The sequence below is a fragment of the Pogoniulus pusillus genome, chromosome 4 (assembly GCF_015220805.1).
Source record: "Pogoniulus pusillus isolate bPogPus1 chromosome 4, bPogPus1.pri, whole genome shotgun sequence".
In the NCBI taxonomy this organism is placed as follows: Eukaryota; Metazoa; Chordata; class Aves; order Piciformes; family Lybiidae; genus Pogoniulus; species Pogoniulus pusillus.
The window spans coordinates 31,027,998-31,040,117 of record NC_087267.1 but is presented as its reverse complement, the minus strand read 5'-3'; the positions used below and the strand labels follow the sequence as shown (position 1 = coordinate 31,040,117).

The window sequence follows — 12,120 nt, the reverse complement described above, 5'->3', positions numbered from 1 at the left end:
CGTACAGGGGTTGATAGATACAACTCCCTACCAAACTGGAGACCCCCTTCTAGTGTATCTCAGGGAAATTACATCTTCTTTATCTTAAGAATTGTTCAGACCAGGCTGGACATGCACTAGGGATAGCCTGGTCATGAGGCTTCCTTCCAAGAAGGTCAATAATACATTAAATACTTAAATATCCTGCCAAAGCCACACTTGTCAGTCTCACAAATGTGGGAAGGCTAAGACAGAGGCAAGGCTACTACACTGGATGAGTGGATAGGAAGGCACCAGGAGGGCTCTGGTGAGATTTCCTCTGAAATACATGTATGCTTTCAGTCATCCGTTTTCAATGTGACCGTCTCAAGAGGCTGTTGAAGAGAGAAGCTTGTAGGAGATTTCCATTTGGTGTGAGATGACCACCCCTTGTGTATGACCAAAAGTTACAAGAAAACAGAGGTCTCACAGCTGTCACACTAGGATGGTGAATGTCAGGTAAGGAGCAAGACATGCCCAAGTGCATTTGTACAAGAGGACAATGAGATGCGTGTCCCTGTCTGAACATTTGAAGGTTCTAAGCATAACTCCAGTGAGGTGTTGGAACAGCAGTAAATCTGTCTTGTTTCCAAGAGAAAATGAGTTTATGAAAGAGCATGCATTATGCTATTGCCTGAAATATTTGTGAGTTTAAATGCCCAAGGGTCCTTTTTCTCACTCACTTGCAGCATGAGCCCATCAGAGTGCTTACAGAGGCTCATGGAAAAGGCAAGCAGCATGGCCAGCTTTCTGCTGTTGTCAGTGTTTCCAGTTGAGTGTGAAAGCATCCTTTCAGAGAGGGAGTCTCATAAAAGAATTTGAAGCAATGGAGCCAAAAGGATCTCTGTGCCCAGCGTGGCCTACAACATGATGCTGGGTGCTCCGGTAAGCCAAATCACTGGCTTTGCAAACTGGGCACCAAAATCTCTGTGTACTTTATCTTTTGATGCCACTGGCCTTCAGTTCCCATGTGGTGATTAAGAACAGCCAATTCTACACTCACGCTACCTTTGCTCGATGTGCTCAGTGAGCTATCATTACCTGTCATTTAACAAACGAACGTCGCCCTGTTAACTGTGACTGATGCATAATAGCTTGGGAGACAGAACTCACATTCTAAGTACTGTTTAAAAAAAAAACTATTCCCTACAATTCCTTTAGTGTGAGGGCCACAGAGGGCACTAGGTCTTTGAAAGTCATAGCACTGGACTGCTGAAACACCCAGAGTCTTCAATAACAAACCCAGTATTTTTCACATATCCTTCTTTCACTCGCTTGTAACAGAGAGCTAGCTCTCTAAGAACTGAAGGAGCATTTAATGGGTGTTGGAATAAAGCTGTAATTGGATTAGCATTGTCAAAGCTCATCATGTGAAAATTCAAAGATAAATGCCTCCTTAGTGTGGAGGGGAAAATCATTCTACAATGCAAGCGGTGGGTTAATAATGTTCTCCCCCAGTGACCTTTTGTCAAGCTAATAGTTCCCTCCTCATCTTAGAATTGGAGACACTCTTTTGTTGGAAGCATGACAAGCATTTGATAAAAGAAACCCCACCGCTTTTAACCTGAGTCATCCTCATTTTTTTCCTCTCTAGATCTCGAAACTTGTCACATTTAACTTAAACTTACACAAATCTCATCTGCAAAGGTCTCTTTCATAACCCTTCAAAAAGCTTGGAATAAAACTTTTTATTAGTATTTTACTCTGCGAAACAATTGGTAGAACTCAGATATGGAGAAATTACATTTGCTAGTGAAATTAGCTATTTGTGCCTCACTAAGTTCCCTCCAGCATAAGAGGAGTTACAGCAGATAAAGCCCACAAGCCAGCTGCAGACACACTGCAATTGCTTTTGAAGTAGCTTTTCTCATCTTGCTAAGCCTCCTGGAGGAATATAAACGGGAAAAAGGTGATGCCATCACGAGTGTGGAAAACCATTGAATTGCAGCATTCCATTACGTAAAAGATGCTGTCAACTGCACTGCAACATTTCCCACTGCTCTGGAAGAATTAGCAAGAAGAGAAATACACATTTTAGTGCACACACACACACACACCGAGTATGAGAGAGATTTTTTCCCCCCAGCATTGTTAGGTATTTCACAGTACAGAAAGATTGTACATGCTCATTCATGCAGGCACTGTCATTATCAATAGATCTGTCTATTACCTCTCATTGCAAAGAAGTGCCAGGCTTCCAAACCCTTCATTTAACAACAGCAAAAACCACTGAAATGTTGCTTTATATAAAGCCTGTAAGACTGAAATGGAAAAGAGCTGATATTTAAAGCATTGCTATACACTGCGGGCAGATGCTTTCTTCCTCTCCCTCCCTTTCCTCCCACCTCTCCCACCCTCAGCCCATACCACAAAGGCAAGTTCCTTCTCCCCACTTCTGCATGGACCTTTACCCTCACCCCACACTGGGTGAATGAAATTAAATGAATGCTGAAGCTGGTGCCACTGGTGTGATGAGTGGGATCAAGAGCACAAAGGAAGAGCTGCTCTCCCAACACATGTCCAGTGGCTTGCAGCAGCGATGGCAGTGTTTGCAGAGCCAGACGCAGCTCAGGCAGAGATGGTCAGCGAGGTGCTAAATGAGCTCAGACACTCAGCCAGTTCAAAGCTGTGTCTGGCAGAGCGGCCAACTCATGTCCCAGAATCTGGATGACAATCTAAGAACTGTGTTTTCCTCCCAGTACACATATCCTGGGCATCCCATGCTACTAAAGCTCTGCAGCCAGTGCCCCAGGTAGTGCACACATCCCTAGCTCTGCTTCAGAAGAGCAGGACAGGGAAACTGATGGAGCAGGTTCTCTTGGGGCCAATAACTGCGCACCTGAGGGATGGCAAAGATCTCAGGTCCAGCCAGCATGGGTTTAGGAAGGGCAGATCCTGCCTTTCTAACCTGATCTCCTTCTATGATCAGGTGACCCGCTTGGTGGATGTGGGGAGGCCTGTGGATGTGGTCTGTCTGGACTTCAGCAAGGCCTTTGACACTGTCCCCCACAGCAAACTGCTGGCTAAGCTGTCAGCCCGCGGCTTGGATGGTAACACTCTGTGCTGGGTTAGGAACTGGCTGGAGGGCCGGACCCAGAGAGTGGTGGTGAATGGTGCCACATCCAGCTGGCGGCCAGTCACTAGTGGTGTCCCTCAGGGATCAGTGCTGGGCCCCATCCTCTTTAACATCTTCATAGATGATCTGGATAAGGGCATCGAGTCAGTCATCAGCAAGTTTGCAGATGACACTAAGCTGGGGGCAGATGTGACTGAGTTGGAGGGCAGAAGGGCTCTGCAGCGGGACCTTGACCACCTGGACAGATGGGCAGAGGCCAATGGGATGGGGTTCAATAGCTCCAAGTGCAGGGTGCTGCACTTTGGCCACAACAACCCCATGCAGAGATACAGGCTGGGGTCGGAGTGGCTGGAGAGCAGCCAGACAGAGAGGGATCTGGGGGTGCTGATTGATACCCGCCTGAACATGAGCCAGCAGTGTGCCCAGGTGGCCAAGAGAGCCAGTGGCATCCTGGCCTGCATCAGGAATGGTGTGGTCAGCAGGAGCAGGGAGGTCATTCTGCCCCTGTACTCTGCACTGGTTAGACCACACCTTGAGTACTGTGTTCAGTTCTGGGCCCCCCAGTTTAGGAAGGACACTGAGATGCTTGAGCGTGTCCAGAGAAGGGCGACGAGGCTGGTGAGAGGCCTTGAGCACAGCCCTACGAGGAGAGGCTGAGGGAGCTGGGATTGTTTAGCCTGGAGAAGAGGAGGCTCAGGGGTGACCTTATTGTTGTCTACAACTACCTGAGGGGTGGTTGTGGCCAGGAGGAGGTTGCTCTCTTCTCTCAGGTGGCCAGCACCAGAACAAGAGGACACAGCCTCAGGCTGCGCCAGGGGAAATTTCGGCTCAAGGTGAGGAGAAAGTTCTTCACTGAGAGAGTCATTGGACATTGGAATGGGCTGCCTGGGGAGGTGGTGGAGTCGTCGTCCCTGGGGCAGTTCAAGGCAAGGTTGGATGTGGCACTTGGTGCCATGGTGTAGCCTTGAGCTCTGTGGTTAAGGGTTGGACTTGATGATCTGTGAGGTCTCTTCCAACCTTGGTGATACTGTGATACTGTGATACTGTGACAGTGCTCAGGTGTGAGGATACTCACATGAGCATCACAGCAAATAACATAAAAGCCAGCCACTGAGGATCATTTCCTCACAGAAAAGTGCCCTGTAAAGCCATCCTGGTTTAGCAGAGACATTAGTGAATCAAGAAAGCTGTGTGAAGCAAGGGGAAATTATCCACCATCACCAGCAGGCACACCGTGGTGCACAAGAAGGCACACAGGACTTGCTTTTGTATTGTGGGTGGAAGTTAGATCAGAGTGACTAGCTGTGATTACTGGAGAATGTGGTACTAGTCTAGGTTTGCAAAGAGAGAAAATGGAGTGAGATAAAAGGTAGTGGAAAGTTTAATCCTTCAGGAATGTAGGCAGATGAGGGATGGGACATTAGCACTTGGCAATGGCTGGAGGTGTGTGGCCCTGTTGCTGCTCTGACACAAGCCATGGTTGTCCAGACAGTGGACACAGGAAAAGTACCCCAGCACAAGGTGTTACCTCTCTCCCCTGCGGTGACACGCAAGAACAGTGCTAGCTTCATGGCAGCTGAGACATCAGAACTGGGTCCTGCTGTGGCATCATTTGCCCGAGCAATGAGAATCACAGGCCATGAGCCTGGCCCTCCTCTGCAGCAGTGCTGGGCTGTGGGTAGTGCAGGAGGGATAAAGGCATGGAAAGAGATCATTGCCAGGTGCCTAGCAGGCACCCTACATGTGGCAGCTGAGAGATGCCAGAGAGCACTGAAGGGGTGTCACCGAAGAGGGATATGAATGACAGTTCAAAATGCTGCTGAAGAAAACACAATTAAAGGGGGGAAAAAAGTGATTTTTGTATCATTAGAGACCGGATTCATACTTTGCCATGTTGTTGTTGGAACTGACACTTCAGGTAAGAGTCCAACAGCTGCCTGCTGCAGAGCTACTGGGGCCATGGCTTGGCCCAAGTACTTTTTGCCTGCTGAGGTTCCTCCAGGACATCTCCTGGTGTGAGGTACCCTGTTTGATTCCCTCCTTCACACATGCATGCTGCTAGACCTGAGCAGCATGGCTTCTGCTGTGCTTCACAGGGGGCTGAGGTTTCCACAAAATGCTAAACCAGACTTTGAGAAGTGGCTGAGCACGGCAGGGCAGGATGCCTCAACGGGGAAGAGGTAAAGAAGTTACCACTGGTGAAAATTAAGGCAGAGGTAATGGTACTGAAGCTGCTTTCTTGATGAAGCTGCAAATGTGAGTGTTAGAAAGGTGAAACCAGCTGAATGACAGCCCCTGCCAGGAGAAGGTGGCAGCCTGGGCTAATTTACTTCCTGCAGGGCTGGAGGCAACGTCCCCAGAGTGTGCATCCCCAGAGCAGCCAGTGCTCAGTGCTGGAGAGAGAGAGTGAGTGGACACTAAACCCCTGAGAGACTGTGCGTGGTCTGTAGCTGCTCTCCTCAAGCCCTGCTTTTCCCTGCAAACCCCCAGGAAAACCCAGTGAGAGGTGTCTGTGGGCTTCTGGTTCCTCCTCACTTCTGTTCTTTTTCTGCAGGTTCAGAAGGAAAAGACAAAGCAGCAGAGTTGTCCTGTGCCAGCAGTGCAGGCCAGCTGCCCAGGAAGAAGAAGGGCCAGGCACTTTTCTGGCCTTTCAATCAGTAAAAAAGGGTTTTTTGCTTTTCAGAGAAGGAGTAGGTGAGGATGCAGCTTGGGTGAGCTCTGCTCTGTACCTGGTACACACATGCACACACATGAGCTGCAGCCTTTGAACACTAGCCCAGCTCAGATGTTAAGGGAGTGAAATAAGTGGTCACTGGTCAGCACAGTGCTGGAGGGAGGTTATTTCTTTTGCAGAGATAGGTGCAGGGAAGTTCATGTATTAAATACATAAACAGGTGCACCATGCTCCGTGTTCATGGGCTGCAGGTAAAATTTCCAAGCTTAAAGTGCTCAGTGACACAAGTCAAGACTTTTCAAGGCTAGATGTTCCTCTGTGCTCTAGGTTCACTGCTGTGAGATGCATGGGCTGTGCTGGACACACATTTGGGTGACCATGGGCTCTTGAAGAGGCTGGGATGATTCAGCAGGAGCTGAATTAAGGTGCTTTTCCCTCTGGCAGCTGCCAGCATTCCCTGTCTGCTGGGTTGTTGCATGCTGCAAGAGGTGCCATAGAGCAACCAGGGCACAGAGGTGTGTGGCCACAGGGCAGCTGTTGTGCCTCAACCAGTGAGGATGACAATAGGTAGCTTCTATTGCAAGACAGGACTGCAAAGCTGTGTTCCTAGCTTGGCAGGACAGGGCTGGCCTGGCCACTGTGCTGAAGCTCATCGGGTCTGACAAGCTGGTGAGCCATTCCAGTTGCCATTCCCTTCTTGCTCTTATTATATTACAGAGCATCAAAACTGTGATTACTGTAAAGAAAACGAAGTGATCCTGTCCTCCAGGGTGCCTCATTACAGCTTCTATTAGAAATAAGCCAGTGGGAAAAGCAGGTGGAGGAAGCTCCAGCCATCTCAATCACTAGCTAAAATTTGCATGAACTTCATTAGGAACTGGAGTGCAGGGGTTGGGCTGGATGCACTGCTTTTGCCTTTCCTACTAGCTCATACTCATGCCTGCTCTCCTTGGGCAAATCTCACAGGATCAGAGGAGGAGGAAAAAGGCCCTACAAGTTTTGAATACTAGTCTTACCTGTTTCTTTGAATTTCATGTACTGTGTTTAACCTTCAGTGGGCCAGACCAGTGACAACTTCCTCTGCTCCCTTTCCTCCTCCTGCTTCTGTTTTCATGCCTCCACCTTCATGGCCTGTCCTGGACCTCCTCCTGCACCCAGGGCTGGAGCATGGAGACATCACTGTGACAGTCATCCTTCGGTGCATCACAGATACTTGGCTTGACAGGGGCTCTGTGTGACTGGAGCAGGGCCAGTTGGGACCTTCTCCTGGGCTGTCATCTGCATGACTGTGATGGTTTGGGCTCTTACCCACGTTGGGCGCCAATTAAAAATGTGATGGTTTGGGCTCTTACCCACCCCCCCACACTTTGTATTTGCCCCAGCTAACTCAGACGGACCCTGGGAATATAGATGAAGCAATTCATTTACAGCTAGCAGAATTTACAAGCAGCTATTTACAATATATACAGTTATATACAATTATATATAGAAGTATACAAAGGATAAACAATACAGAAGCACAACTCCCCTCCCAGAAACCTGAGTCCCCAGGAAGGGCTTTCAAACCACCCCAACACCTCCCCCGGCCCTCTCAACCTTACCCCAGTTCTCAGGAAGAAGAGAGGTGCAGCCAAGAGGTTAGGGAGCAAGGTTAGTGGGAGCAAGGTTAATGAGATGTGACCAGGTCTGAAGGCACAGGCAGAAGAAAAAGACAAAAATGGAGAAAGTTTACTTCTTCTTCCCAGAGTTCTCAGCGAGACTGTGAGAGAAGTTGACACCAATTGTTTTCATTCCACTGCCTGTTATCAAGTTCTTTTACCAAAACATTCTAGCTTGCTTCTAACTAGCACAATGACTCAGCCTTGTACTGCCTCCACCCCAGCTCAGCAGGTTTGGGTTTTGCTTTGTTGGTTTTTTTTATACAGAGCTTGAATCATTACATACAAAGCCTATCCATTGCATGGACAACCTGTTCTAGGAAGAAGTAATACTCTCCTTACATGGAGCAGCTAGCTGTACCTAAAGCCAGACTCAGCAGAAGCACAAGTGCCACACAGCCGTTCAAAGCCATGAAGAAAGAAACTATTTTTGTGAAATATTTTTTTCCTCCATTAGCTCCATCTGGCAGAAGCAGGAAAGCTGACATCTGAAGATCTGTGGGCCAGGTGGCTGGGAGAGCCCTATCAATAGGCAGAACTGCCAGGTCTTCCTCTGCCAATAGGTGCAGACAGCCCAAAAGATGGTAGGGACAAGTGATGACCTCCACAGATTGAAAAGTCCCTTCTGGCAGGGAGACTAGAACCAGCCCTCCCAGTTTAAAAGCCCTTTCTGAGGGCAGTTTCTGACATTCCAGCCACTCTTGCCCCAAGTTCTGCTTCTTGGGAGCAAAGTAGCTGAATGGGAACTCTTGCTGGATGGTATGAAGTGTGATAGAGCATTGAGTGAGTCAGCCATGAAGCTATTTCTAACCACACCTATTCAGCTGCTGACAAACCTTCAGCTAAGCCAACTTTGGTGGGATGGTGCCTGGAAGTCTCTACTCAGTTCAGGCTGTCCTTAGGACACAACTTTCTGCAGAGTTAGATTTCGGTGGCTCTGACAGCAGAGCATCCTCAGTGGACCTAGCTATGCAAAACCAGGGCTGACTTGCATTCTGCCTTTAAAAGTCAAAGCAGAAGGCCCCAACATCAGTACCACTGCTGCTGTGCAGCTAATTGACACCACCTGTCAACAGTCCCAGGAGAAGACCAAATCCTGGTTTAAATAAATACTACTATAATATTTCCCTTCTTCTCTCCACCATTATTTTTCACAATGCTGCAGGATCACTGCTTTAATATTTTTCTTTTCTATTAAAAAAGGTGGTCTCAGCCAACTGTAACAAAGGTCTGTGCAAAACTGTTCTGCATTGGTTTTGTATATATTTTACTTTCTTTTTAATATTTTCTTTAAAGTAGTTTCAGGTTTTTTTCCAGTCCCTAAGTCTTTCTCCCTTATTCCCTTTCTCTTCCCTTTGGGAAGGGAGAGATGTTGATAGAGAACATCTGTCACTCATTAAATGCCCATTCCAGCCCTAACCCTTGACAGGCAGAAAGACTGGAGGTAGCCTATGCCAAGTGACAGGACCTCAAAGCTGCACACCCCAAATGAGGAACTCAGGCATTTCAGAAGGAGCAGCAGTTTTGTTCCCTGCCTGTGACAAGGGTCTGCCTGGAGCCTCAAATGGTGTCCAATTGCCTTTGGAGGACAAGGAGTGATTGCACAAAGGGCCCTGGCCTCGCCAAGGAAGTCTCCAGGGTTTAAATTCAATAGAACTATTTGGCACTTGAAGTAATGTCATAGCAGGGCTCTCTGATGCTGATGAAGAGCCCTCCTCAAATCAAGTGTTGGCTGCAATGCAAGAAGAGGGTGTCTTGGAAGTTCTCATCTGTTGTCCTGGGTTCTGGTGGAAGAAGCAGGACAGAGCACATGAGCATCTGTCTTGGGCTTAGAGGATAGCACAGGAACTTGCAAATGCAGTCACATCTCCAAAGTGACCCCAAACCTCCCACCTCGTCTTTCCCAGATCAGAAGGCAGCCCTGCAGTCAGTAAACAGATGGCTGCCAGAATGTTAGTGGGCTGGTGGCCAGAGGATAGTGGTGGTAAACACTATGACAGGGACATGGCAGCAACAAATGCAGCAGAAGAAGAGTGGTGCAGCCCCACCACTGCAGTCACCTGCAGGGACCACATCACTGGGACACTGGATTTCACAGTCGTCAACACTGGATGCTAGTTCCCAGTGACCTTATCCCGTGGGAGAGCAGGTGGCTAACAGGGGCTCACTTAGTGAAGAGGGAAAACTGTAGGGGTGTTAGTGTCTAATTCTTTGTAGCAGTAGGGAAAATAATGGAGCACAGCCTCAGTTCCCCAAAGGGATAGCAATGCCACAGAAAGCCACGAAGAGGATATTAAAGCAATAAAACTGATGAGTTGTTGCTGACCTAAAACCAGTTGTGAGGACGTTGCTATAAAATTGGGTCCTTCTCCTAGTGCCTGGTGTCCAGCCAGGAATGTGTTCCTTCTGCAAGGGCAGGAGAAATCCAGCTGAGAAGCAGATGGCTTGAGTAGAAAACCATTCAAGGGGATTTATATTTACTTTTTTTCTCTTTTATCCTATCACAGGATATTAGGGGGTTGGAAGAGACCCAAGGAGATAGAGTCCAACTCCCCTGCAAGAGCAGGACAATGCTATCTAACACAGATCACAGAGGAACACATTCAGACAGGCCTTGAAAGTCTCCAGAGAAGGAGACTCCACAACCTTTCTGAGGAGCCTGTTCCAGTGCTCTGTGACCCCTACAGTAAAGAAGTTCCCCCTTGTGCTGTGGTGGAACTTCTTATGCTGCAGCTCTGTGCTTTGTTTAAATCAATACTAGCCTCAAAGAAACAAAGCCTCCATGTAATAATTACTTGTATTAATTTATGTATTTATCTCTAAAAATGAATGGGGATAAGTTTTTCTAATAAGTGCATTTCCAGTCAGCCAAAGCTGGCAGAGGGTTCAGCGAGTTAGCAGCTGGCATTTATCACTTTCATAATGTCAGTGCCTCTTAGCTTTATAACCAGATCTGAACGGATCTGCTACATTTCCCCTGGCATCATTGCCTGCTCCTGCCTAGGAGGTACAAGGCTCTGCACCTTTAGTGCAACAAGTCTATGCATTTTGGTAATTGAGAATAAATAAAATTAAAACCCAAATAAAAGAGCCTTCCTTCGTCTGATTAAGTAGATAATGAAAATGCAAACCACCCTTAGGTGCAATCACTGATTAAACACTTGGATGCCAAACAAACAAGCTGAAGAAAATTTGAATCTCTAAACGGACTCATCTACTAAGCAGCCAAAACACAGATCACTAACTGTGAAGACTCTGCACAAAGGAAGAGGCCAAAGGGAAAACATGTTTCTGTAAATGGTACTTTGCATGAGGGCAATGGAGCTGGCAGCAGGTGGCTTGGACCGAGGACAGATCTCTAGTGTTGTTGGAGAGAATACAGCCCCATGGACCCAGGAATGAAGCCTCCTACTGCCAGGGCAGCTGATGTGATCGGAAGTTTGGGGCCTCCTCCCATCTGGTAGCTCAGTGATTTGGGCATCAGGAGAGGAGAAACGAATGCTCAACCTTTTCCTGACTGTGATGGTTTGGGCTCTTACCCGCCCCCCCACACTTTGTATTTGCCCCAGCTAACTCAGATGGACCCTGGGAATACAGATGAAGCAATTCATTTACAGCTAGCAGAATTTACAAGCAGCTATTTACAATATATACAGTTATATACAATTATACACAGAAATATACAAAGGATAAACAATACAAAAGCACAACTCCCCTCCCAGAAACCTGAGTCCCCAGGAGGAGCTCTCAAACCACCCCAACACCTCCCCCCGGCCCTCTCAACCTTACCCCAGTTCTGAGGAAGAAGAGAGGTGCAGCCAAGAGGTTAGGGAGCAAGGTTAGTAGGAGCAAGGTTAATGAGATGTGACCAGGTCTGAAGGCAAAGGCAGAATGAAAGACAAAATGGAGAAAGTTTACTTCTTCTTCCCAGAGTTCTCAGCATAACTGTGAGAGAAGGAGACACAATTGTTTTCATTCCACTGCCTGTTATCAAGTTCTTTTACCAAAACATTCCAGCTTGCTTCTAACTAGCAACACCAACCCTGCAGTGGGACAGCTGACAGTGACATCCTTCCGCTCCTCACCCGCAGAGATGATTTACCAGAGCCGAGTCTGATTCTGCAATATTCGGAGGAATTCAAGTGGCAGCATTAAAACTCCTCCGAATTTCAGCCAGAAAAGTGACCTCCACTTCTGATTGTTCCCTTAATGTTGCATTTGTTTGTGGCAAGTGTGGTGGGGTTTCCAGCACACCAGAGAGAAGCACTAAACTTCATAAACCAAAGATGTCTGCAGTGTTTAGCTACATGCAACACACTGCACTGCCGTTCACCCAGAAGTGTTTGAAAGGCTTGAACACAGCAGCAAGCCTGTTGCCCTCTTCCTGATAGTGCTGTTTCGTTTCTCATCTCTGTATCCCTGCCCTGCCCCACGTTCAGGTCCTGCTGGTGCATTGTTAAGAAGCACAAGCAGTGGCACATGTTACCAGCACCAGCAGTCACCGTTTTGATACAGCTGTCAGCAGTTGCAATACCAAAAGGATCAGGACTCCTGGTCTGCTCCAGTGATGCCATGAATCGTGTTGGGCAGCGTTGAATTTGAAGGCAACCAAGGCAACCTCCCGGCCAGAAGGGTGTTGAACAAAGCCTTTGAAACAATGGTTGCATGACAAGGCTTAGCTCTTGCCTAACTGA

At 47.7% G+C, this 12,120-nt stretch overlaps 1 long non-coding RNA gene across 2 annotated transcripts in view; it reads right to left on the bottom strand.

Moving 5' to 3' along the window:
- Positions 1 to 8,157: 8,157 nt before the first annotated feature.
- LOC135175130 (uncharacterized) overlaps positions 8,158 to 12,120 on the bottom strand; it is a 38,676-nt gene continuing 34,713 nt past the window's right edge. For both annotated transcript variants that reach the window (XR_010302257.1, XR_010302258.1), the window contains exon 3: positions 8,158 to 9,210. This is a non-coding gene — a long non-coding RNA (uncharacterized LOC135175130). The remainder of the gene's footprint in view (positions 9,211 to 12,120) is intronic.